The sequence below is a fragment of the Callorhinus ursinus genome, unplaced genomic scaffold (genome assembly GCF_003265705.2).
Source record: "Callorhinus ursinus isolate GAN/ISIS: 27379988/994484 unplaced genomic scaffold, GSC_fseal_2.0 scaffold10, whole genome shotgun sequence".
NCBI classification, from domain to species: Eukaryota; Metazoa; Chordata; class Mammalia; order Carnivora; family Otariidae; genus Callorhinus; species Callorhinus ursinus.
Genome location: NW_027397072.1, coordinates 1,359,019 through 1,384,624, shown reverse-complemented (window position 1 = coordinate 1,384,624; position 25,606 = coordinate 1,359,019). Strand labels below are relative to the sequence as shown.

General features: G+C 47.1%; 1 protein-coding gene across 17 annotated transcripts in view; it reads left to right on the top strand.

Moving 5' to 3' along the window:
- Positions 1–25,606, top strand: part of MYT1L (myelin transcription factor 1 like) — a 418,463-nt gene that overhangs the window by 225,339 nt on the left and 167,518 nt on the right. For all 17 annotated transcript variants that reach the window (XM_073896929.1, XM_073896930.1, XM_073896934.1 and 14 more), the window contains one exon: positions 3,998–4,136. The gene's annotated coding sequence lies outside the window, so the exon portion shown is untranslated. The remainder of the gene's footprint in view (positions 1–3,997; positions 4,137–25,606) is intronic.

Genomic DNA, 25,606 nt, shown 5'->3' with positions numbered 1-25,606 from the left:
AGCCCACACTTCGCACCTTGAGCAGGAATTAAGTGCCTCCAGCACTGAGCAGGGAGCTGGTGGCTCTAGAAGGTTCTCGCCATTTACACCAACTGGAAGTAAGACCGTTCAGGGTGATTTACTGTGGGTGCCCGTGACATGGCTGGCCTTGGGACATGATATGGGATGCTTTCATGAAAAGTCCACTGGGAGCAACAAAGCAATTATGTAAAAGGCCATTTCATCTCCTTCCGGTGCCCGGCTCACTGTGAGAAGCCGGGTTCTGCGTGTCTGAAGTTCAGAGCAGCGGGGTGGCTCCAGAGTGCAGGGACAGCTCCGATCTGAGCAGAACGGCTCTCCCACTAAGATTAGGCGGATCCCCACTGCCCTTAAACACCAGCGGCGGCACAATAGTCCACGTGTGTATAGAGCTTGTGATGAAGCTCGTCTGGGTTTTAATTCATATTTCCCTCAGAGGTTGTAATATCTATAGTTTTGTTACCTCTGTACGAGTGAGTGCCTCCTCTTCATCTGTGGTCACACTAATGTCACGGGAACACTGCAGGGCAACTTCCTGCAGGAAAACAAACTCGGGCTTTATAGACCACGTGCCTTCAACAATCTCTGTGATCGCTGAGACAGCAGAATGACATCTGACCTGTCTTCCCCACAGGAGCTTATGAACATCCCATGATAAGAATGTGCTTGAGGGTGGTTTGCAGAATATACATATGATATTTATTTACTATTATTATTTCCCAGTGTTAGAAAAAGAACTTACTTAAAGTAATTCCTACCTAGTTTCCATTTGTTTTTTCAGTTCATTCCATGTATGTCTGTGTGCCAGGCACAGTTCTAAACTTTTGGGACATAAGTGGATAGCAAAGTCTCTGCCATGTGGAGTGTCATTTTGCAGCAGGAGAAGACAGACAATAAATGTGTGAAGAAATGAACATATGATCCATTTGGGGAAATTGGTAACTTGGACTTCATTAAGATGGATGCTTCTGCTCTACAAGATATCCCGTCAGGACAATGAGGTGACAAGCAACAGATTGGGGAAAGTATTTGAAAACCACATATTCAACAAAGGACTAGTATCTAGAACATTCAATGAACTCTCAAATTGAACATTAAAAAAATCCAGTTAGAAAATGGGCGAAAGACATGGTCAGACATGAACAGACGTTTCACCGAGAAGATACAGAGACATCCAATAAGAAGACATTCAGCATCGTCAGCCGTCAGGGAAACGCAGACCGGAGCCACAGGGAGACCACCGCACACCCGTCAGAATGGCTGGAAGAAAAAGGAGTGACAAGAGCAAATTTGATGAGGAGGCAGAGAGGCGGGATCCTCACACATCGACTGTAGGAATGTAAAATGGCTGGGCTATCATGGAAAACACATGGGCAGTTTCTTTGAAAAATAAAACTAAACATGCAATTACCACAGGACCCAGCAATTGTCCTCTGAGCATTCATCCCAGGGAAGTGGGAATTTGTATTCGCACCAAAGTCTGTACGCAAGGGTTTACAGCAGCTGCATTCATGGTAGCCCAAGATTGCAAACAGCCCTGACGTCCTTCAGCAGGTGAACGGTTGGGCACTGGCCCGTCCATACCATGGGCCCTACCCTAACAGCCTGGATGAGGTTCCAGAGAATTAGGCTCAGTGAAAAAAGCCAAGCCCTAAAGGTTATAGATGTTCTTGACATGACAGGATGACAGATGAGGATTGCAGGTGGAAGTGGGTGTAATTCTAAAGGGCTGCATGAGGGACCCTTGGGGGAAGGGCGTCGTGTCCAAGACCAGTGGAACGAATCAGCTGCAATGTCCCGCTTGTGGTCATGTCTTACAGTTTTCCAGGATGCTGTCATTGGGGGACGTGGGTTAAGTGTGCAGGGGGTCTGTACATTATTTCTTCCAGCAGCATGTGAATCTGCAATTGTCTCAAACAAGAGCGAAGAAAAAATGTATAATTTCACATAATGACAAATGCCATGAAGAAAGCCCCATAGATTCTCATGTGAGGGACAGTGGATGAGGGGAAACGGCCAGTGCAGCTCTGGTTGAGGACAGAGTGTGGCTGAGTGTCTGGAGAGCCCCACCTGGCTGGTGTTCCTTGTGTTTTGCAGCTATAAGCTTTCTACTAAACACTCCACTTAAGAGCTCATCTTGGGAATTCCATTATAAATGATCACAAGCAGCATACGTGACAGGAAACTGAGCGGCAGGAACCGAAGGTACATAATCCATCCTACTGCCCCTGAATAATTGGGAAAAGGTGACGCCCTATAAGATCGTGTCACTAAGGGAAGTCACTCGTTAGTGGATCGTTCTGGGAGTTCTTATATAGTGAAAGGTCTGCTGTTCAAAGAACAGGCATTTCAGCTCATTCCATTCTATTTTCTAAATTCTCTTTTTAAGAAGAAATTTCTGTTTTACATATCAGTTGTCTTAAATCGGAATATTTATATTCATTTAGTAAGAAGCTTCAAATACCCTTCAAGGGTGTTTAGCCGATAATCCACTCACCAGCGACTTTTTAATCCACGTCTGGTGAGGACTCAGTGAGAACACAAACAGCCGGGGCATCTCTTTCTTCTGACCGGGGCGGGTGTCTGGTGCTGTGTGAGCCCCGGGGGACCAGGAAAGGCGCCGGCTGCCCCGTCCAGCAGGGATGGGAGGACGGAGGGGGGGCGCCTGCAGGATGCCTCAGAGGAAGGTTGGGGGGAGGGTGCGTGGAGTTCCGTGTGAGCAAACAGAAGGAATTTCAACGCCCTGATTCATGAATGTGTTCACGGAGGATGCAACGCGAGCCAAGTAAAACCCGCCACTTTGTCCACAAAACTATTTTGTAGACGCCTGTCACTTTAGGGAAAAACCTGCCCTTGCCCCAACTGTTTTCGGTTGTATGTGCCCTCAGACTTCCCTAGACACGATGCTCTCCAGGTCTCTCTCCCTGTGACCTTCAATGAACTTGAGGGGTCCTCGAAATGGTGGTGGAACAGGGGGCGCTTCAAGTGATATAGGCGAATTTCTGGGATCCCCAGAAGAGTAGGACATTGTGTAAATTAATTTAATGATATTTTATCAAAATGTGATTTTTAAACAAAGTGCTAGCAATACATTGGATGGAGTGACTTTGGTCATTAACGTCCTACCCTATTCATGCATTTTCAACCACCTAATTGTTTTGCTTTATGTTGGTCCATTTATAAGATTTATTTAAATTTGTCTATTTGACATTCTTCATTTGTGAGAAAAAACATGCATTTTCATAAAACCGCTCTACTGAATACCATCCAACCCATTCTTAGCCAGTTTAGTAAGCAGCGTCTCAGAACTTAGTCAGAGTAGCTCTAAATACTGACCCTAGATTGGGCATAAAGCCCATTATAAACACTATATTTGGGGGTAGCTTTATAGTTATAGCAAATACAAAATTTAAATTATGACTTAAACTTGCCTTTTGTTCTCTTTTTTAATTAGCAAATAGCATGCTCTTGTAAGATCTTCTCTATGGAAGGACTGCCGCTTATGTAGGTCTTTTGGAAAAGGGCAAACATAAGCACACACGCGGCAGTCCGCTGATGACACGAGCGGCGAGCACGTTCAGACACAGCACACAGGCTCTGCAATTAGCCCCGAAACCATCCCTACTGTCTCCACACTTTGCGGACGCAATCACAAAACAACTCTCACACTGAGTTTTATAAGAATTTGCCTACAGTTTTGTGTCGTTTTCACATCACAAACTGTAGTCTGGTTTTCTAAGGGACTTCTCTGTTGTGAATCATCCATCAAGAATTAGCGGGGTGTGGCAGCAGGTGGTTTTACGTCCACGCCTCACCCGCGGCGTGTTCTGCGCCTGCGCATTTGGCCCGGTCTCCCCCCCCTCGTGCAAGCGCGTCGAAAGCGAGCAAACCTCCCCGAGAACCACATCCCTTTTTACGCAGAATTTTTCTTTCATTATATATGTTAACCTCATTCCTCCGCCTTTTTATTCTTCCCTAGAGTGACTACATCTGGAAGGGGGAAAAAATGTAGTTATCGATCCCAATCAACTGTGTCTCTGAAATTATCAACAACACCCGGTCAAGAAAGGTTCTGCTCGGCCCCACAGACATACGGCTGTCCAAGGAGCCGCATAAAGGTAACAATTCTGTGTCATATTTTAGGCTTTACGTGCAGACAACTGTTTTACATATTTACCTTGAAAAATCTTACTTTGAAAAAGCATAAAGATAGGTTTTAAATGCAAGGTGTTTTTTTAATAAAGGCCACAGTGTCCCTTAATTTTAATAAACAAGCTCAGTATAAAGTCAGAATTTATAATCTGTTACTAAACACAGACTCTAGTCTTCTATTATTCAGCTACAACATTATCCCCAGAATAATTTCATAGCCACATTAATAGGTCTGTTCACCCTTTGGCGGTTGTACAGAAACTCCTTGGTGTGAAGCTCTTCAAAATCAGATCCGTATTTCCACTATTAGTTCTGTTTGGAGACATTTTATCTTTAAATAAATTGAGCACGTCTTTAATTAGGGCCTAAGTTGCATTGCCCACGGCCTTTATAGTTTGCTGTTGATCCTGGTTGGTAGAACTCCTTGGGTGCCGCTATGGACCTCGAGAGCCATGCTCCTTGCAAAACTTTAGATTATGGCTAAATTTCCTATTTAAGCATTTTTTAAAATTGTGGTGAAAAACAAATAACATAAAAGATACCATTTCATCCATTTTTAAGTATACAGTTCAGAGGCATTAAATACATTTCCACAGCTGTGTAGCTGTCAGCACACCCATCTCCAGAATGCTCTCATCTCCCCAACTGGAACTCTCTGTCCGTTGGGCATCGCTCCCCAGCCCTTCCCCCCACCCCTGGTGCCCGCCAGCCACTTCGCATCCCTGTGAACTTGACTATTGCAGGCACTCTGTTCAAGTGGAATTGTACAGCATTTGTCTTTTCATGTCTGGCTTATTCCACGGAGCACAACGTCCTCGAGGTCCATCCATGGTGTAGCAGGTGTCAGGACTTTCTTCCTTTTTAAGGCTGAATAATATTCCATTGTCTGGACAGACCACAATTTGTTATCTGTTCATCTATAGAAGGATACGTAGGTTGCTTCCATCTTTTGGCCATTGTGAACAATCCGCTAAGAAGGATGTGCAAGGATCTGAGTCCCTGCTCTCAGTTCTCCTGGGTAGATACCCAGAAGTGGAGTTTGCCAGATCATATGGTAGTTCTATTTTTAATTTTCTGAGAAACCATCCTACTGGTTTCCACACTGTCTGCACCATTTTACATTCCCACCCACAGGGCACAGGAGCCCCATTGCTCTACAGCCTCACCAACACCTGTTATTTTCTGTTTTCTGGGGTTTTTGTTTGTTTAATAGCCATTGTGATGGATGGGAAGCGGTACCTCACTGTGGTTTTCATTTCCATTTCTCTGATGATTAGGGATGTTGAGCACCTGCTCACATGCTCGGTGTTCATTCATATGTCCCTCTGTCCCCTGTGCTCTCGGGTCATGGCTGAGAAATCAGTGCACAATCCAATGTCATAAAGGTTCTTCTCTATATGTTCTTCTAACGGTTTTGTAGCTTTAGTTCTTCTGTTTCGGCCTGTGTTCCGTTTTGAGTTAATTTTTGTGTGTGCTGTAAGTTAAAGGTCAACTTCACTCTTTCACGTGTGGATAGCCAGTTGTCCCAGCACCACTTGTTGAAAAGACCATCCCCTCCCCATTGAGTGGTCTTGGCTCCCTTGTCAAATCATTTAGCCATATATGGGGGGAGTTATTTCTGGGCTCTCTATTCATTTCTATTTCTATGTGTCTGTCTTTTTGCCAGCATCAGATTTGGTTACTGTAGTTTTGTAGTAAGTTTTGAAATCAAAAATTATGAAACCTTGGATTTGTTCTTCTTTTTCAAGATTGTTTGGCTATTTGGGAGTCCCTTCAGATTCCATATGAATTTTAGGATGGACCCTGCTATTCCTGCAAAAAAGGATATTGGGGTTTTGATAGGGATTGCACTGAATCTGTAGATCACATGGCTAAGTTTCTTAATCAGACAGAAATAGGGGTTTTCATACTTTACAGTAGTGAATTTCCATATCCCATTTAGGCATGTACCATTGCCTTAAAAAATTCTTTTTTCCAAATTTGAAAAAAAATTCAGATTTTATTATTGGTTTTTTGGAGGCTGGTCAGGTGAGCAATGAGCAATTGTGTAAGAATGTTAAATACAAAGTTTTCTAAAATGTTCACTGAGGATGAAGATACAGTTCTGTTTAATTTATTAAAACACAACATTTTGAAGGATTTTATTCTTCAGCAGTTATTTCATGGTAGAAAGCCATCGATGTCATAGAAATTTCCACATAATCGGCCATCGAGGGTAAGCGTATCTGGCATTCAGTAGTTCTCTGTTCATAATAAGACCATAATAGACACAGAAACTTAGATAATAGTGCAGCATCGCCCCAGACCACGTCGATATTAATGACAGGAGAGGTACTGTATGATTTGGTGTCACTTTCACCCCATGTGTCAGTGTTGATATAATGACATCTCTCAAGGATTGAGCCCTAGCTGAGCATCAGCACTGGGCAAGGCCTGAACTCCTCCCAAACTCCACAGTCTAAGTGATGAATCTCCCTATTTTAAGGAAAGGCCAATAAAGGAAAGATTAGAGATCGTAGGTGACCATCCTAGGATGGCAGGATTAAGTGGCCAAGACGGTACCTGATCTACCAGGGAATAGAAGGGAATTTTGGTAAGAAATCCAGATTTAACAGAAATCACTAGTTCCAAGTAGCCTTTACACTTCAGTGTTTAATCCAAGCCTCTTTTCAAGCTGAATGAAAATACTGAGAAGTTAGCATTAGAATAGGATATGACAAAGAAATTACTCAGAAGGCTTCGCTTAGAATAAACTTTCCTGTCACAGGAACCAAGGAACAAATGTGTGTGAACCAGTTTTCTCATCAGTTGCTCATTTTTAACTCTGTTGAGTACTTAATTTGTGTTGGGAATTCCTGTAGTCTCGGGAGGCATAAAAATGAATGAAACATGGCCATTGTCCTCAAAGAGTTCAGAAATTGAACACCCGTAAGGCTTGGTGAGGTCTATGAGACCAGACCCAACGGCCCTTCCTCAGAACCAAATGCGCGCCTCGTTTCCTTCTCTACTCCGGAGCCGAGCGCACGCCCCGGCCCCCATGAGGCACTCGGTCACTTCCCATCGAGTCAACAGAGGTCTAGATGAGATGATTCAGGAGGCACAGGAGAGACTTTAACTCTGATTCGGGAGGCCAAGGGTGTCTTTGTAGAGGAGGTGACCCCAGACCTGGGTCTTCAAAGGTTAGCCCAATAAATGGATAAATATAGGAGTGAGTTTACTCATCGGGGAAAATACAAAGCTCAGAGATGGGATCAAGGCACAGATTCTTGTGACGTGGCCTGTCCGGCAACATATTAGGACAAAGAGCTTCGTTCCTGGTGACTTGGGTTTGGTGTTCATAAAACAAGGCTGCGTGCTGTATGATTTCTGTAGTCCACAGGAGAGAGGGTGTTATGTCTGTCCTTTCCCCTTCAGATGGAGGGAATAGAGTGGGCCACCCCAAGGGTCTGTCTAACTGCTCTCAGCCCTAGAGACTGGTCACCACTGTCTCTCATCTGCCCACCACTCTTTCTGCCTTCAGCACCAACATTACTGGACTCGACTGTCCAGCTGATGCTGTGCAGCTGTTTGAACTGTAGATTCTCGGGATATTGTTCTTTTGTTGATCCTACTCTTTACATTACAACTCAAAGTCGGAAAGACTCCAGGGGAAGAGCCCCTGGTACCAACCGCCTTTGCTGAGCAGCGACTCTTCTCCCTTTACCTGGGATTCTAACACTGTCCTCCACATGCCGTATGTCCTGTCCAGGCCGCTAGCCTCCTTTAGCATCCCCAGGGAAGAAGGACTTTGGGGCTTGCTCTTATGGGAAAAATAAAAGTGCCATAGAACAAGATTCAGATTCAGGGCAATTTTTTTGTCCTCGTGTGTCCCAATTAGCCACTGTGATTGCTGAGCCATGGACACCTGTGCCTTCTCTGCAGCTGCTGCTCTAGGAAATCCAATTTCCTCTGAGCCAGAGCCCAAAGAGAAAATCACACTCTGCATCCAATTTCCATGCTAAAGACTTTACTTAAAATAAAATCAATATCTGTTTCCCAAAAAATGTCCTGAATTGTGTTCTGAATGGCGACTATTTTAAAAGAAAAGCGTATTGTGCGTCCAGAAGGAGGAATCTGCTGAAATAGTTCAAACTTTATAAATCTGTGTTCTTTGACCCATTCAAATGAATTTCTTTAAAACAACTAACAAATACCATTAGGTTTCATCCTAGCACTGCCGATAACCATTTGTATGCCTTTGGGCAAATCGTGTCAAATCCTCTTTCTGTAGAATACGGATAAAGGGTTAAATCAAAGGAGATGGTTTACCTGAAAACAATGTAAAGTGCACTTGATGACATGCCGCTAAATATTTACTAAGTATCCGCTGTGTGCTAGCTGGTTCTCAAAGTGCTGCTCAGCATCCCCACCTCAGTCCTCAGGACAGGCTGTGAAATTGTTACTATTCTTACCCATCATTTATATTAGAGGAAACTAATGTGCAGAGGAGTTCACTAGTCTGGTGCAGTTGGTAAGTGCCACAGATAGGATCCAAAGCTGGGCAGGTGTGTATTTTAACTTTCCAGCCAGCCTTCTTTACTGGGAACTCTCTCTGTCCTGCCCCCGAAGCCTATGCAGACATTACACATTTTCATTCTTGTGTCTATTTCCACATGTAGTTGCAATGTATTATTTGTTTGTATACATAATGCACTGTGTGCATATATAAGCATACACACCAAGAATTTGCAGAAGGGCTGGGTTGTCACTCAATGTCTCTGTTTTGCCCCACTGGCAGGACACTGTTAATATAACTCACAATTCACCACCGTCTGACACGCTTCCCCAGAAAACAACCACATAATCTGAGTCATGCTTCCTTAGGATCATCTCTAACTCATGACATTCTTCCGATTGTTTTTATAGTGATTCATTCATATTGCTGAGATAATTCTCATGACTTCTGTTACTCTCCATTTTAACAATATTTGTTAAATGTGAGGTCATGAAATCTTCCGGATAGCGAAAAAATAAATGAAGGTGCTCGAGCTTTGATTTTCCTGGAATTGAGTTTAGGAAGCAGAAGAAATTTCCTTTTTTCATGACTTGTATCAAGGTCATGGACCACTACTCTCTTGGAAAGTAGGATGCAAACTGCTAATACCTGCTTTCCTGCCCCGCAGTGTGACAGAAACTGCAAATCATGAAGTTTTTTCTTCCCAGCAGAGAACAATCACCTTCAGTCAGTGGGCGTTTTGATTGAAGCGAAGTTGGGAAGTAGGTAAGGTCATGTGGGACCGCAGATCACTGAGGGACTCAGATCTAGGGGCAGCCATGCATCACAAAGGGCTTCAGACAGCATGCGTCCACCTGGGGGGACGGGTGATCACCAGACTGGAGCTTCTCTCTGCACTGGAGGGCCCCGGGGCCATGAAGGGAGGTCAGACACGTGGGCCACCTTCCATGTGCACGCGCTCCTCGCCCATTGTGTGTGAGTTTGGGAGGTGGCAATGGTGCCTCAAGGCCCCACAGGCCCATGACGCCTTGGGGTGACTTAGTTTTTCCACACATGAGCTTCAGAGTTTGAAAGCCCTTTCCTGCTTTTTACTCTGGGAGTAGACTAGGGAGCTTCCAAACCCAAAGATGTCAGGAGAGCACAGCAGTCCATCAGGGGAACCTCAGGCTGCTACACCAGTTCCTGACCTCAAAAGGTCAGTAGTGGAATACTCTAACACTGTCCCTGAGATCACCAGTACCAATTGTTTTGAATAATTGACTGTGCATCACAAATTTCTCAAAAAAAAAAAAAAAACCCAAAAGCAGAAACACCTCTGGAGCAGGTGCCATGCGCACAGTATTTGATTTTGTGTGTAGCCTGTGCCTTACGGGAGCTGACAGTCAGAGGTCCGACACACTCTGCAGTTTAGAGAACCACACCTCTCAGCAGGGCCCTTTGCAAACCCCTGTGGAAACTAAAACTATAATTATCCACTGAAACTCTGTGTCTGGTAAGCAATGCGTGTCCTGGAGCCTTGGGGGGAGATTTTGTGGTGGTGGTTTAAGTTAAATACCAACTTGGTTTACTACTTTTGTATCTCTTCCTTAATAATACCTTATGTCCTTTTCCAAGGTCTTCATTTTTGTTTGACACAAACATTGTGCACCATTTATTTATAAAGATCTACCATTAATACGTTTGGAGAAGCACATTCTGCTTGAAGAACTAGTAACATCTCCCATCTAAACTTTTTATAATTAAAACTCTTGTCTGCTAACGTCAGTAGTTCCTTCTATATGTAATCAGCTAAATTTTTGTTATCATAAAGAAGTAGTGTGTTGAGCTTTTAAGTTTCCCTCCAAATGTTGGAAACTTGTAACGAGTCACTATCCCAACTTTTATACAGCCTACCGCATGTACTTAATGAGGTGGAGTCCGTCTGCTAACTCCCAGAGGGGACTTGCCGTGTGGCCACGTTCCATGGGAGTTTCTAGCATGGCCACCAGGGGTGCTTTCTCTTTTTCTTTTTTTTCTTTTTAGGAAGAAATACAATTACCCTCCCATGTGCATCTTCATTAGCCTTGTAGACATATTCTGATTTGGCCAGGTAAGAATCATGTCAGCCCTTAACTCACTGGTAGGTTTCATGAGCAATTTACATCCAGTGTAAAATTCATGGTTGGAAATTAGTCGGTATTTGCTAAAGCATAATGAATGACACATTGCAGTCGTGAAAGGGGTGTTACGAGATAATACAGAAGTGAAATGAATAAACCTTCCCTCAGCAAACTCACTTTTAAAATATGGAAATTTGAGTGCATGCATTCTGTCAGTGTTGCCTTAATAAACAAAAGAAACAAACCGGAAACAACCCATTAGAATACAGCAGAAACAGGTGGACAGTGACTTGTTAGCATGCCAGATTTAACAAAAAATACTAGGTGAGAAAGGACCACAGATATGGGAAGATATTTCAGAGAAGACACAAGCAGTTTTCATCGTGGGAAAGATGCTCAACCTCATTAACGCCATAAATTCACGGTGGAGTTATGATGTCACGGCACCACGTCCCTATCGGGCAGCAGTAATCACACAGCAGTTCTGGGGAGTATGACTTGCAAACAGTTATTCACAATATCACTGTCTCACTGAAGCTTGGAAGGGGTGTGCCCTTCATACCAGCGACTTTGCTTCTAGAGACTCAGTGTAGGGAAGTCACATGCGTGAGGGACGTTGTGTTCATAGAGCTGCAGCAAGTGAGCACGGTCTCTGCAGGGGCCCCTCAGCCAGCTCCGGGACCTGGACCGGCTCTGTGAGCTCTGCAGGTCTCAGCTCCCTCTTCTGTATGTCAGGAACCGAATGCGTACCTTGGAGGGTTGTGGTGAGGCCTGAATTAATTAAGTGGCATGTGTGCGAGCATTTAGGAGAGTTGCATATTTTTATGACGCACATTGTGGACTTATTTGTAAGAATGGAATTTGGAAGCAAGTTAGCTGTTCATCCCCAGAAGTCTGATTAAATAAATTACATTGTATTTATGCAATAGAACAGTATGAATTAATTTTTTAAATAAAGGAGCTGATATAAACTTAGCCCAACACGTGTTGTGAAATGAAAAATTGCAGGGTGCAAAACTGAGTGCACAGTGGTACCACGAGTGTATCTGAAAGCATGTTTACACGCAGAGTCATATGCTTGTGCCGGACGTCAGCGGAGGGAGGCACGAGGTCCCCCAGGGGAAGGCAGTAGACCACTCGGGGAGGAAGAGCAGTGGGGGAAGAAGAATACACACGTATTCCTCTTTAGAGTCATCTGCGTTCATGTCCACCAAATGTTCATGGAGAGACTGTGCGTGAGCCGCTGTGCAGAACCTGCAGAGGGTCCCTAAGAGCTGCCAGATAGCCGAGCTGGAGGATCTGAGGAACTCCCACAGGGGTTGGGTGGGCTCTGCGAACGGTTCCAGGTGGACAGCGGTGCAGTCCTGGGAAAAGGGTGCATCAGGTAATGTCCGTGCCAAACTCAGAGACAGGCTAGGCTCCTGGAAGGAGAAGGGATCCTGGAGGTCCTGACAATTCAGTAAATTGTGAGAGTAGTAGAGACACGATGTCCGCCAGTAGGAGCAAAGGCGCTGTGACAAGAAAGCAGGTCTTATCTGGGAAAGGGGCAATCTGATTTCCGATGTGTGCATAGTGCCACTGTATGAGCAGGGGACAGGGAAAGGGGGACAGTTGAACTGATTTACAACACATCACCTGCGGTTCTGGGAAGGCATGTCAAACCGTGAGAGGCAGGGAGGGCCATCCACGTGCTGTTGGGGCTCTCTGTCTTCCTCTGCCCGTACTCGGCATCACGAGCAGTCGGTGGCGTGGCGTGGAGGGCAGCCTTGGCATTGTTCACAGCACTTGCAGGCCTGTGCTTTGCCCCCGCACTGCTCTGCGGGCACCTCCCCCGGCCCCCTGAGGCCACCGCCCAAGCACTTTTGGGCGCAATCAGTTGCCACCAGGCGGCCTGCCTGCTAGGAGCCTGCGCCAGAAGCTGTAATATGTGCACAGTGATGGATGAGGCTAATCTTCTGTCATTTCATGGGAGATTTACATGCGTAGCTCTCATTAGTGCTAATGGGAGTTGCTTGCATAAATCTTACATGCGGGTAGGTGAGGGGGAAAACCAGTTTTCCTTTATTCTTTATCGGTTCTCTTGCTCAAGGCTCTGTTCCTTCCGTCTGGGGCTGGCTTTGGGGCTGGCTTTGGCGTATAACCACGTGCCTTGCACTTAAGCTGCTGGTGCTCTTCATTTACATGGAAATGGACTGTAAACAGGGTTCTGAACTCACATGTTCGAACACCTCCTGCTTGTGCCATCATGTTGCAAGTACAGATATCCAATAAGTGCAGCCGATCCAGCAAAGCTTCCATGTGTCAGTTGTACCTGCTGTGAATGTCATTCTGCTCCGTGATAACAGGGCTCGCATCCCAAAATAGAGGTAGGGGGTAGAGGGTTGGGAACACTGAGTCCTTGTTGTGAACTGAATTATTTTTAAAGTGACTACAGATACCAATCCTTTGTAAAGTGCTGGCCTGTCTATGAAGCTAGGGTTGGGTTTAGGGGAAGGAAGGCCGGACTCAGCCGGGTGCTCACTGGCCGTCCCTTCCTCTGCTGGATTAAATGTGGGTCTAGTAATAATCTCAAGGCCAGCCTTTGAAGGAGATCTGGCGTCATCCCTGGAGGACGTCTGAGATCCTGAACACAGGCTTCATTCCTCCTTGTGTCTGAATGGGGGACAGCAGCTCCCAAAGCCTGCCCAGTACGTATTTCGAGTGCGTCCCCTCTGCCCCTCCCCCTGTGGCACTCCCAGAGCCTTGCGTGCCTGTGGCTGGGAGTCAGGAGATGGTGGGAGGGGGTCTTCTGACGGTGTGTGTGAGTCAGGATGCGTATGCACAGCGGCTGATGAAAGTTTCCCATGATCACCTCAGGTCCATCTCTTTCTGATGGCGAGTCACGAATGTGTCGGACAGCCGTAGCAAGCCCTTCTCACTGTGACTTCAAGTATATAGTGATTACAGACGGGTATGGACAGGGCATCCCGTCTGGCCCTCGTCTACACCCGTGTGCACGTGCCCGACATGGTGATGCGCAGGAGGGACCCGCATCTGAGTAGGACGGATGCACGTATGTTAGCAGAGAAGACACCATGGAGCAGCACCTTGAACACTTAGATGCAGGAAGCCAACGCTTCAGTTACCTAAACTGACAGTGAAGAAAGGTACCACCCTGAGCTTTTTTCTTCATTACTCCATTTTTTTAGAGAAAAGATCCGTTTGATGGAATCAGTTTCTGTTAACCAAAATGATGAAAATTATGTCTTCCCCTGTAATCAATCAAATTCTCCTGTGGTTCGATTCCTATATTCCTTTGAATAGAGATGGTTTTTTAAATTGATAGTCACTTCAGTTACCATGTGGATAGTTGGATAGTTCCGTGTCCATGTCGTGCATCCGTTCGTTCAGAAGATGTGACTGAGCGCCTACGAAGGGACAGCATCATCCTAGTGCTGGTGACATGAGCGAGCAGGGCGGAGGGCCTGCCCTCACCTTTCAGGACAAGACGCTGGGTGAGGACGGAGGGCGGAGGACGCAGTGGGGTGAAGGAGGCACGCTGGCGGGATGACCCTGAGCAGGGAGGGGCCCCTGACCTCCAACAGGAGCAGGGACAGGCTCAAGGCACACAGCCGCTTCGGGGAAGCTCACAGAAGCACCAACCTCAGTGCTGGCGGGTGAGGCGCCCATGCCGGGAACCGGGCAGAGGCCTGTGCGTAGCCCCCAGACCCTCGATTTCTGCCAGTGCTAATGATGGACAAGAAATCACAAGCAATCTGATGGATCCCCACTGCAATTACCATAATCATAGATAATCTATTAGAACAGGGCTCCTAAGAAATAAAAGAGTCAGTGTGAGTAAAGGTAACATACGTAACATTGCACTTTTGGGCACAAAATTCCTTTCATTGCTTCGTTAAACGTCATCTGCATCACGCAGGTTATTTCACATTGTTTGCCCTGTAAGTGTTCTTCAGAGTGGACGCAGAAATGCAGCGCTGCCGTCACGGAAACGAAATCTGCAGGGGAGATTGACATAGTGGAAGGTTATTTAGCAAGAGACGGGAGCAGAGAGAAGCTGCCCAGAGGTGTTTCCTTCTGAGCACATGACCTCACCGCGCCATCTCGGCAGAAGTCAGAGACTCTTCCGGCGCTGAGGTCCCACATGCGGCGGCTCCGGCAGCGGGAAGCCGGTTGTTGGCGGGACGGGCTGCAGGTGACTCAGGTGAAAACCGTCTGGGCGGCACCGTGCAGGTGCAAGGAGACGTCGCCTCCTTCCCGGAGGATCCGTGGGGAGGACACGGTCAGCAGAGACACACGTCCCATGCCCCAGCCCCTGCCCTGCAGGCTCCCGCCGCGGGGGTGACCCCCCCACACTCTGCTGCATGTGTGAGCAGCTGTGTGGACGTTTTCTCGTGTTTGCTCAAGGAAACATCTGGTAAAAGCCCGAGAGTATCTGGAAAACTGAAAGTAACTGCAGCATTATCCAATTTACAGTCAGCCCTGTTAAACTGACGGGGCGCTGTGCGCCAGTCTGGGTGCGGCTCGGAGCAGAGGGCGCGGAGCAGAGGCTCCTCCTGCAGGTGCTTGAAGCCCACTCGCTGCTCTGCCCACCTGCCCCATGGAGCCCCCTTGTGCTGGCCCCTGGCCTTCCTGACAAAACCCACAACGGGCACTGCCACGGCCTGCATCAGCTTCCGTTAATGGCAAATTTATGCCACATAACTTAATTCCCACCTTTCTTCAGAGCTTTAATTTAATTACAAAGACAGCAACAAAATTATTATGCAAGAGAAATATATTTTTATATTCACCTACGGTGTGAAATGTTTATGGGATAAAACCTCAAGTAGTCTGTGTTTGCAGATAAGCGTATTTTTACAGGCAAGCATATCTTTCCGGGGAAGGCAGGGCAGTCGAAATCATGTTCTTCTTCACCATGATTTATCTTGTTCCTCCTTTTGTCTCGTGTCACTGTTCCCATTTTTCTCTTTCCAAATGCACCGGTTGTGCGGAGAGGCTCAGCGTCGACGGTGCTACCAACACCGCAGAAACCAGCCGGTTGCTGAGAGCTTTTGGCCTGAGATGGCTAAAATGAAGGGTGTCCATACCTCAAAGGAAATGCCGTTACTTTGCAGGTGCAAATACCTGCCCCCCAGTAACCAATACCCCCAAAGTATTCACTCTTTAGGAACTGACAGAAAATAAAATAATATCAGTATTTTCCCCAAATAAGTATCACACCTTTCTAATTCTCTCTGAAAAGAGGCCAAGGGACTCTGTAAGAATGTGTTTCAAGTCCCTTCCAGAACTTGTAAATAACAAACTCACTTTTAATGCATTTTCCTGCCTGAACACGCACAGCCTCGTGTTATAAACACACAGCTCAGCTCTGGGCCGAGGGATGCCCCCGAGTCCAGCGAAGCTGGCACCTGCACCAGGCACGCTGACCCAAGGGAGGATGGGCTACACGCGCGACCCGCGGTGTTGAAGAGTCCCCCGGAGGGCTTCGCCTCTGCTGTTCCTCCATCCAGCCCTCCCATCCCACGGTCCAGCGAGCATTTGTCCCTGAGGACGTGCTGGGTGGATGAACTGTATGCACTCATGGGAAGTCACTCGCTCCCCAAGGATCCAGAGCACGCAGTTTTTAGAGGCTGGGACAGACAGCTACCCGTGCGTGGATCCCCGGTCCCTGAACGTACGGGCCAAAGTGGAACCGGGCTAAAGGAGTGGGAGGAGGGACCCTGGCATGCATCTCTCCTCAGCACTGGACGCTAAAAATGGCGGCACTGGTTAGTGGTTCTCAGGCTCCCACATCTACAGTCATCCTGCCAGGAAAGCTTTCTGGGCTTTTCCTCACATCCTGGGAGACCAGACAACAGCCACGCAGTGATTTCCAGACTCAGGAAGAGCACACAGAGTCCCCCGGGCCTGCAGAAGCTGGGCTCCGGGCCCAGATGCATCACATTTCTCCTTAGAACACATCCGGTTGCTGCCCAGGGGTCTCTCTCTCTCTCTGATGTTTCCAGGGGTGGACCTCACCGAGGTCCAAAGTCCTGTCTGTTCTTTATCATTCATCATGCTGTTCCTTAACAATTCACATTTTCCCCCATTCATAAACTCAATTTCAAACCTTCCTTCCGATGGTAAACTCTCCTTTTTGTAAGTCAGGGAGTGGAGATTCTGGCTAATTGATAATGTATTTACTGAGAGCTTGTCTGTAGAACCTAGGAAGGTCATATGTGGAATTCTCATCATAGAGTCATGATTGATGTCATGTCAAGATTGATGCCACGGTGCTTGTGGGAGAGAATCGTGCACCACGCTCCACAACCACCACGTGTCAGCATTAGGAAACATGTACCCAGGGTCATGTGCACATTCAGAAGTCCTTATTGGCGACCTGATGTGTGCCGGTTGCTGTTCTGGATACTGTGACGTAAGGAAGAGTAAGGGCATAAAGCAAGGAGCTTGCACTTTGCAGTCCAGTGTTGGTACAGGTGGCAGGGAGATGACCAGCATCACAATACTTGTGGTCATAAAATCACGTCTGACCCATATGAGGACAGGTCTGGTGAGAGGTAGAAATGGTGATACCTGAGTCTCAGCTCTAAACTGAGGACAGGGTAGCTAAGAGAGGGTAGGGGGAGTGCTGGGGCCAGAGAAGGCACGAGACTAGCAGGAACCAGGGAGCTGTGATTCAGTAGGATTTCCATGTCCTGGGAATGAGCGAGCTGGGCTTCGCCCCCAGCCACCCTGCAGGAGGTGTGGGGAGCTTGAGTTTTGCTCTGAAGGCTGTGGGAGCCAACTGGAAAACATGGAGACAGACAGGTAGCATGGTCATGCATGTGATTGATGACCACAGCATGAAAAACTGAGCTGAAGGAGATGTGGCTGGTGGCAGGAACAGCAAGGACACACCACAGGAACCCAGACAAGTAAGTATGGCACCTGAACAGGAATGGGCAAGTGGAGATGCAGAGAGTTGGCGTTGATGACCATTGTGTAATCAAGGAAGCAGGCAAGTGATGGAGAGGAAGCAGAAGGAGAGAGGAGTCCAAGGGCCTGGCTGCAGCCTTAGGTCAGATGGAGATCCCGTTCCCTGGGGTGGGAAGTATAGCGGTAACTCCTGAACATGGGAGATTTGTTCTACAAAGGACACACTTCAAGTTTCTACAGTGTAAGCTTGGATTTAAAGGGCATCTCAAAACTCTGCCCATTGAGTTCAGTTGTAATGGGATGATAGGTCTTAACAAGGGGCATGCTTCCTAAAAAGAGAATCTTAGGGCAGACAACTCTAACATTCCCGTAAGAGGTGCAAACACTGTGAAGTAACACCATTCAGTCAGCAAACATGCTCTTAGTCTCGTTGCCCTGTCTGGATGAGCACACTAAGCCCGTGTGCAGTGTAGAGATCATGAAGGCATGAGCCTACTCTCAAGGACTTTCTGATCTAACAAGGAAAACAAGACAATCACACAAAATAATTGCTGTATGAGGCTGTATAGAATCAGTGTTGGGGGCAGGAGAGGAACAGAGTGACTTGGGGTCCAACCAGTCATTTTTTATCACCCGAACCCACTTGTTCTGGGCAAGTGAGCCATCACTACCATAACAGGAGAAAGAGGTACCCTTGGTCTCACCAGAGCACTCCGGCCACGCTCTGCACCAGGTGGTGGAGCACAGCAGGGATGGGACGTGGTCGTCGAGGGACGACGCCGACAGAAAACCAACAAGTGGACACAGAACACGGTTGCAAGTTGCAAAAAGTATATTGGTCGGGGAGCAAACCGTGGGTAGGGAATGGTGCCGATGACGGGTATATTCTCAGCATGGCGATTCAGAAATGCCTCTCCCGGGATAATGGCAGTTAAGCTGAGGCTTCAGGTGAAGGAGTTGGTGCCAAGAAAGGTGTGAGGACAGTGTTTCAGGCGGAGGGACTAGCAGAGACCATGTGACAGAACTGAGATAAGCTTATTGAACTGAATCAAGACACCTTCACTGGAGCTTAGGGGATACAGGGCAGCATGGAACAGAGAGATTGGAAAGAAAGGAGCTGTGTCATTGGAAAGCCTGTTAATCCTCCCAAGGGGTCTGATGTTTAAGTGCAATGGGAAACCACTGACAGGTTCCAAACCAAGATGGTGCCAGGAACATATTTGTATCTTAAGTTTGGTTCCTAAACAGATCATAGATTTGACTGTTAGGGGCTGCCGTGGCAATGGGGAGGTGGTGTAGCTTGGACTAATTGCACTGATGAAGGACAGATGATTTGAGCTGTCTTGTGGAGAAGAAGCCGTAAAGACTTGCTGACATGGGTGACCGAGAGCAAGGGCGTAATCGAGGACAGCTCCCACGTTTCTGACATGAGCAACGTGATGGACGGGCTCCCAAACTGCATGAAGAAGACTTTGGGGACAGAGGCTGTGAGTAGAAGTTAAGAGTTCCGTTCTGGACCTGTTACATTGGGGGAATTCGTGGGGGCTGGGCATAACACTCAGTACATCTGAACCTCTGAATTGTGTTGACACCAGCCATCCTTTCTGAGCTGATCTCCCCTCAGGGCTCGGAGGACTTTGGAAACCAGGGTGCAAGAACTTCAGAATCACTCAATCCGTCTGTTGCATTTTTAAAATAAGAGGAATTTAATGACTTATCTCCAGTCGCAAAGATACTTCAGTGAGAGCCCAGGCCAGACCCAGACTCTCACCCTGTGTGTTCCCTACTTAGGTTCTGGAAATACAAGCATGTTCCTCTGTCAGAGGCAAACCCCCTCCTTACCACACGATGTGACTGTAATCTGAAAGGCAAATGGGACACCATGTGGTACCACAGCTTCCTCAGGAGTCTCTTTCTAAAAAGAGACTCTCCAGGGCACAAAGTCACACCACCTGGGACTGTTCAATCGCTGCGTCCTTCAAACAATGCCGAGTAGGGGACAAAGAGCAGGGAGAGTGAATCACCTCCTGGGAGGGTTTGTCTGGTAGATTCCCCCACTATGCTTCATCGCTGTTAGAATACAGTGACAGACGCAATTGCTTTAGCAAGGTGCAAACCTAGAATTTTTTTTTAATGCTAATTCCCGATGTCCTCTTCGATATTGAAACCCGGGGTTCTTTTCCTCTTGGTGTCAAAGTGCCTTTGAGGAAGGAGCACCGGGAACAGATGGATGGGGAGCCCTGGGGTCCCGGCCCCGAGGTGGAGCTGCTGCGGAGGGGCCCTTGGAGGGTCCTCCCACCACCACCTCCTCTGGCTGCCATGCCTGTGACCGTGGGGAATGCACTCAGTCTCCCCAGTGCTAAGGTTTTCCTAGCAGTTCTGAAATGGGTGATTAACCGGATCCAGCTTGACTCCTGGTCTTGAGTGCCTCTCCCAATGTCATAGCTACTGTGAAATCATGAGGACATGGGCCATCCTAAAGGGCCAAGGTGTCCTAGAGCTCAGTGATTGTCGACAGGCCAAGTCTCTAAGGCTTATAGAAAAATAAACTTTCATTTCTAGAGTTAAAGGGTTGTTTTGTTGGAAGTTAGTAGATGACCTGTTTATTAGAGCTGATGAAAAAAGGTACATAATTTAAGAACTGAAGTCATACAAATAGTACATATTTGAAATATTTATGAAATAACTATGTCTTCACAATGCTTTTATCAGCATGTGATACGGACTTTGTCTGAGTTAATTTTGAAAAGTGAAAAACAATTAATCCAAGCACACGTAAGCACTAAATTGAGGAGTCACCCTGATTAGAAGTCAAAACAGAGACATGTCTTAAAGTCTATCAAATATAAAACTAAAATGAAACAGAAATCATAATATATTTCCAGGGAGATTTTTCCAGATTAACAAAACTCTACCTTAATATACTCCAAAAGTCTATACCTGTCAGCCCTGCATAATTTCTAAGGATATACATTCAGTTTAAAAATACATTCCTAATAAAGCTAAATATAAAATATCTTAAAGACTTACACTTTTTAAAATTATAGTTAAGTCAACTGCTTTCTCTTAGCCATTTTGTGACTCTTCAGCATCTAGAGCAGTAACCAGTAGCTGGCAAGTAGCAGACTTCCGATTTGTGGTTATGGATTAAAACGGTACATGGGTGAGTGAGTGAAGGGTAACAGTTAAGGATCAAATGCTTCATACACAAAATATACATCTGTATACTTTAAAACATGCCTAATTGTACATTAGCCAATTGTTGTACCCGGCACTCTACTGGATTATAATTTGTTCTTGTGAACCATTGTCTTACAAGGAAAGAAGTGACAAACTCAAATTATGAAACATGCAAATAAACATGGGGAAATGTTAGCTAGAACAATTCAATCATGGTGAAGGTGCGTGTGTTTATTTTCGTATCATCTTAGACATAAAAATACATATTTGGTCAATATATATTGACACACAAACAATTGACAGATGCCAACAGTTTCCTAAATTACATGCAAATTCTTCAGTTACCAATTTTGAAGATAATGTTAGATTTCTTTTTAATGAAATGGGACCTGGATTATTGTATGCATACAAACATAATTCCAATTCAAATCCTACCAAGCATGGAGAGATAGCTCAGTGAAGCTATGACGTGTGTGTGTGTGTGTCCACGTGGGCATGTATGTGGATGTAGGCGTGTGTGTGTCAGTCAGTAATGTGATGTACTAGTCACTTGAGCCTGAAGTAGGAGTGACTGCCTTGTATAATTATATGTCAAGATGACTTACCTTCCTGTGTTTGGCATATTTAGAACAGAGTCCTTCGCTCCGAAGCTTTTTCTTAAACTCTAGAATATTAGTTGGGAAGAACTGTAAGGAGCATCCATTCTAGTGTTCCATCTTACAGATAAGGAAACTGAGGCTCCTGGAGGCTTGTTCAAAAACCCATTAATCACCCTTCTGTCAGGGAAGTGGCCCCTCAACCTCTACTTTTCTGGCTCGGCTGCCCCTCTTCCGTGCCCCTTGAACACGGGTTAGTGGACAGTTTGGTTCTGGTCTCTCCCATGAGACTGTGGGATCCTGGAAGGTTTAAGGGCTATGTCCTGAGTCCTCGTAGCTGGCCTGGGCCTGCCACTCACGGGGGATTCTCAGTAAAAACCATGGAACCAAAGAAAGACGTTTTCCTTAACAAACTCAAGGTCAGTAACCATGTCTCCCAACAAAGTCTAATCTTTATGTGACAAGAGCAATGTTTGCAGCCATGAAACTTACTCTTCTTACTATATACCAAGTATGTCTTGGATTAAAAAGTAACTCTCTCAGGTGTAGAATGGGATGAAATATGCCATTTCAGGGGTGCTGCCGGACCTTCCTTTTCTCCTGCTCTTCGCACCTGCACAGATTTAGAGCCTCCCTTTCTATCTGCAGGCCTGACCTTCAGAATGATTTGACCCATAAGGGGCCAATCCTGTAGAGTTGCTTCCATTCTGCCCCATTACTTTTTATCCTGCTGCTGAGGCATGAAGCCCACTGTCCTTACCACACCCTGCTCCTCTCGGCCCAGAGCCTCTGCGGGGTCTTGGGCTCACTCACCCAACGGAGCCAACCAGTGTGCCAGGCTCACCGCTGTGCCAGACCTGGATGCTCACACTTAGGCTCTGAGAGGAAGCTCTGTGTTTATCCGATGAGTACAGCAAGACACAGACAAATCAGAAGCTCATTGGCTGGCATTGCAATTCATTATTAGAAAACTATTTTCTTACGTAACCCGGTATTATGATCCTAGATATTATAGAAATTCAGTTCTACAAGATGATGAGATTGGCTATGAGGAATCATCCAAGAAAAACCAATAATACCACTATTATGTTCTTCGGTTTTCACATTTGCTCTTTAGAACTAAAAGCAGTTCTAAATTAATCATCTTAGCTGCCGAGTGTCCAGTCTTCTCTCTAGGAGCCTTCTGGGCGTTGACACCATTTCTAATCCCGACCATGGTGTGCAGGGTTGGTCTTACCATCCCCATTTACCAGCTGAGACAGGAAGTCTCAGAGATGTCACCTAACTGGATCCCTATCACACAGCTAACAGAAAGAGGCTCTGGGTTGGTGAGTTTGAACCCTTTGCTGTTTTTGCCACATTGAGCCAGCCTCCAGAGGGTGTTGGCTGGTTATTATTTTGTATTTTCTTGTATATTACATTATTTCTTTGTTTGTGCTTCTAATGTAGTAATACAATCAACTCATTTTAAAGCTCCTTTTTATTACATAATCTTAACGATGCTATTTTACGAGTTGGCTTATTTCATAGAAGTCAAGTTAGTGTGTCCTCCATATAAATATGGAGTGTTTTGTTAGTTGTCATGTGCTTTCTGTACTTTGCACCAGCTGCATTTCCCTTCAAGTGACCCTTTGGTAATTTACTCATCACAATACAGAACTACCCGAACGGATGCATGAGTCCCAGGTAAGTTTAAACCTCTTTTGGCTACAACAAAGACCTGGTGTTATGAATATCCAGTGTTGCTAAGCTGAACTGAGTGATACCACACCTGTTTTAACTCTAGCTGGGGGTTAGCTGCACACATGGCACAGCTCTGCCCGTCCAACCTCCCGAGTCTCCAGATGCAGGTGGACACCTGCCTGCCCCAAGCGGGTGCTTCGCCTCATGCTGAGGTGCACACCCGTGAACCATCTCAGATGGGCTTAGAGATGTAACTCCCATGCAATCTCCTTCCACCCCCCACTTGCTGCCCCAGCCCCTTCCCTGGAGACAGTTGCCGTGCATGATAGTATAGACGTGCTGTGCTTCTCCATCTCCCTCTGGCTCTTTGTTCTCTCTGCTGGTCGTGACTTGACCACTTGTACTCAGTGAAAACCACTTCATGGTCCCAGAATGGAGGATGACTCTGCCACGCCCAAGGTGACAGGGGAGCTGATTCTCAAAAACCCACCTCTGCAGGCATTGAGGGGTTGGCCAGCAGCAGAGTTAGGACGCCATTCAGGAACATTCTACCAGAAAGCACCACGAGGGTGGCTGTGAGCAGGGGTGGTCAACAGCACATCCTCCCCAGAGCAGCACCAGTGAGGACCCAGAGGGACCCTACACCTCCTGGCCTCGGGGGCCAGGTGATGGCTGGTGTATTGATCAGCAGAGACCCACCCATGGGACAGGCACAGGGAGAAAACACCGACCTCCAGAACCAGCCCCGGGAAGCCACAAGCCCTGAGAAGCTGCTTTCCCACTAGGGCACTGAGCTTTCTGGTGGGTGCTGGGAGTGTCCCAGTCGGGACCCCTCAGGCTTATCTAAGGAGCTCTCAGCCCCTTACCTCCGTCTGCTGCCCAGTCCCCAGCCTCGTGCTGCATTCTCCGAGCCCCCCACCACCACCACTCTAGTGCAGGCAGGCCCTCCAGATACCCATCAGACCCTCCTCGGACCCTTGTCAGGACAGCGGTGGAGACACATGTGATCTAACGTCACACCCAGCAGAACCTCAGCAAACGTATATTCAGACTGGCAGGGAACGTGTCCAGTGGGACAGTGAGACCCAGGCCACAATCCGCTGCCGTGATGAAGCCGGCAATCGAACAGTAAGCCCCTAACACGGAGCACCGCTCATTGCTGCTAGTAAGCGTTTCCCAAAACCAGCGAGGGACAAATGAGGCATGGGACGCGCGCTGGCTGGTGCTGGAAAGCCTTGTAAGACTCGGGCTCTCTCTGGTTTTCTGCTTCTCGCCGAGGCTCTGCCTGTCTTTATCCTCAGCAGGCATGTAATTGATTGTTTTAGATTTTTGTTTTGCTTCATGTATCTTGTTCTAAATATTGGGTTTGAATATAATTGCCATAGGTCACACTACCTTTTTAAAAAATTTATCCAGTGTGCAGGTTTGGGAGCTGAGCGTGACAGGAATATTCCATGTAAATGTATGTAAATGTATGCTGATGCCCCCTGAAGGCCCTAGGTGAATGTGGAGGCTGTCACATCCTCCCAGGTCAGGGCACCAGGGAGCCCGCCTTCCCTGCACGGGCAGGACAGCTGGGGCGTATTTACTTCCCTGTTGAAAACAACCTGATAGCTCTTCTCGAAAGAGCTCAAAATGCCCCCAGACTATTCCAGCTGACGAGGAAAATCACACTGGTGATCTTCCAAGTTATCTGTGTCTTTTTTATATAAAAACCAGTCTAGATGTTTCTTACATGTGCTGGTTTTTAAGTAAATACTGTTGTGCAATTTTCGGTGTGAAGCACTTTGCCGGGTAAACAGAAGGCGGCCTCTGGTCCTGGGATCTTGCAGTTTGGGAAGCAGGTGGATCCTCAGGTGGTGAGGATGATGTGTGACTCTTTCGGACCAGGGGACCCACGCCAGGATTCTGAGTATCCGCGACCTGAGCTGTGCTGTGCTCTGTGAAACCCGGGGTTTCCAGAAGCACAGTGGCCAACTCGGGGAACAAGTGAGCACCACCCCGCGGGGACCCCATGCCCGTCACCTGTGGGGACCCTGTGCCCATCACCCCACTTCACCCAGGCTTCTGAGCTTCCGCCATCTATGTAAAGTGTCGATTTCCATAGAAGATTTTAGAAGTGAAAAATTCCCCTAGTGGGAAACTGCCGAGTTCCCAGGGCAGCTGCCGTTGTGGGGGCCACAGAGGCAGCCGCGGCCAAAGCCAGTGAGGGGCCGGCGGCGCGGACACGGGCCCAACTCAGCCGCGCTAGTGGGAACAGGAAGCTGGGGGCCGCAGCGAGCCGAGATGCAAGAGCTCCAGTCTTGCACCAACTGAGATCTTGCCAGGGAAACGCAGAGCTAAGAGCGGTTTCTGCAAGGAGAGGGGACGAGGCAGTGCTGACGGGGGTCACGGCCCGAGTTGGGGGGTCACAGGTGGTCGGCTGGCAGAAAGAGCCTGAGTCTGGGGCATCACCCGGTATCTCG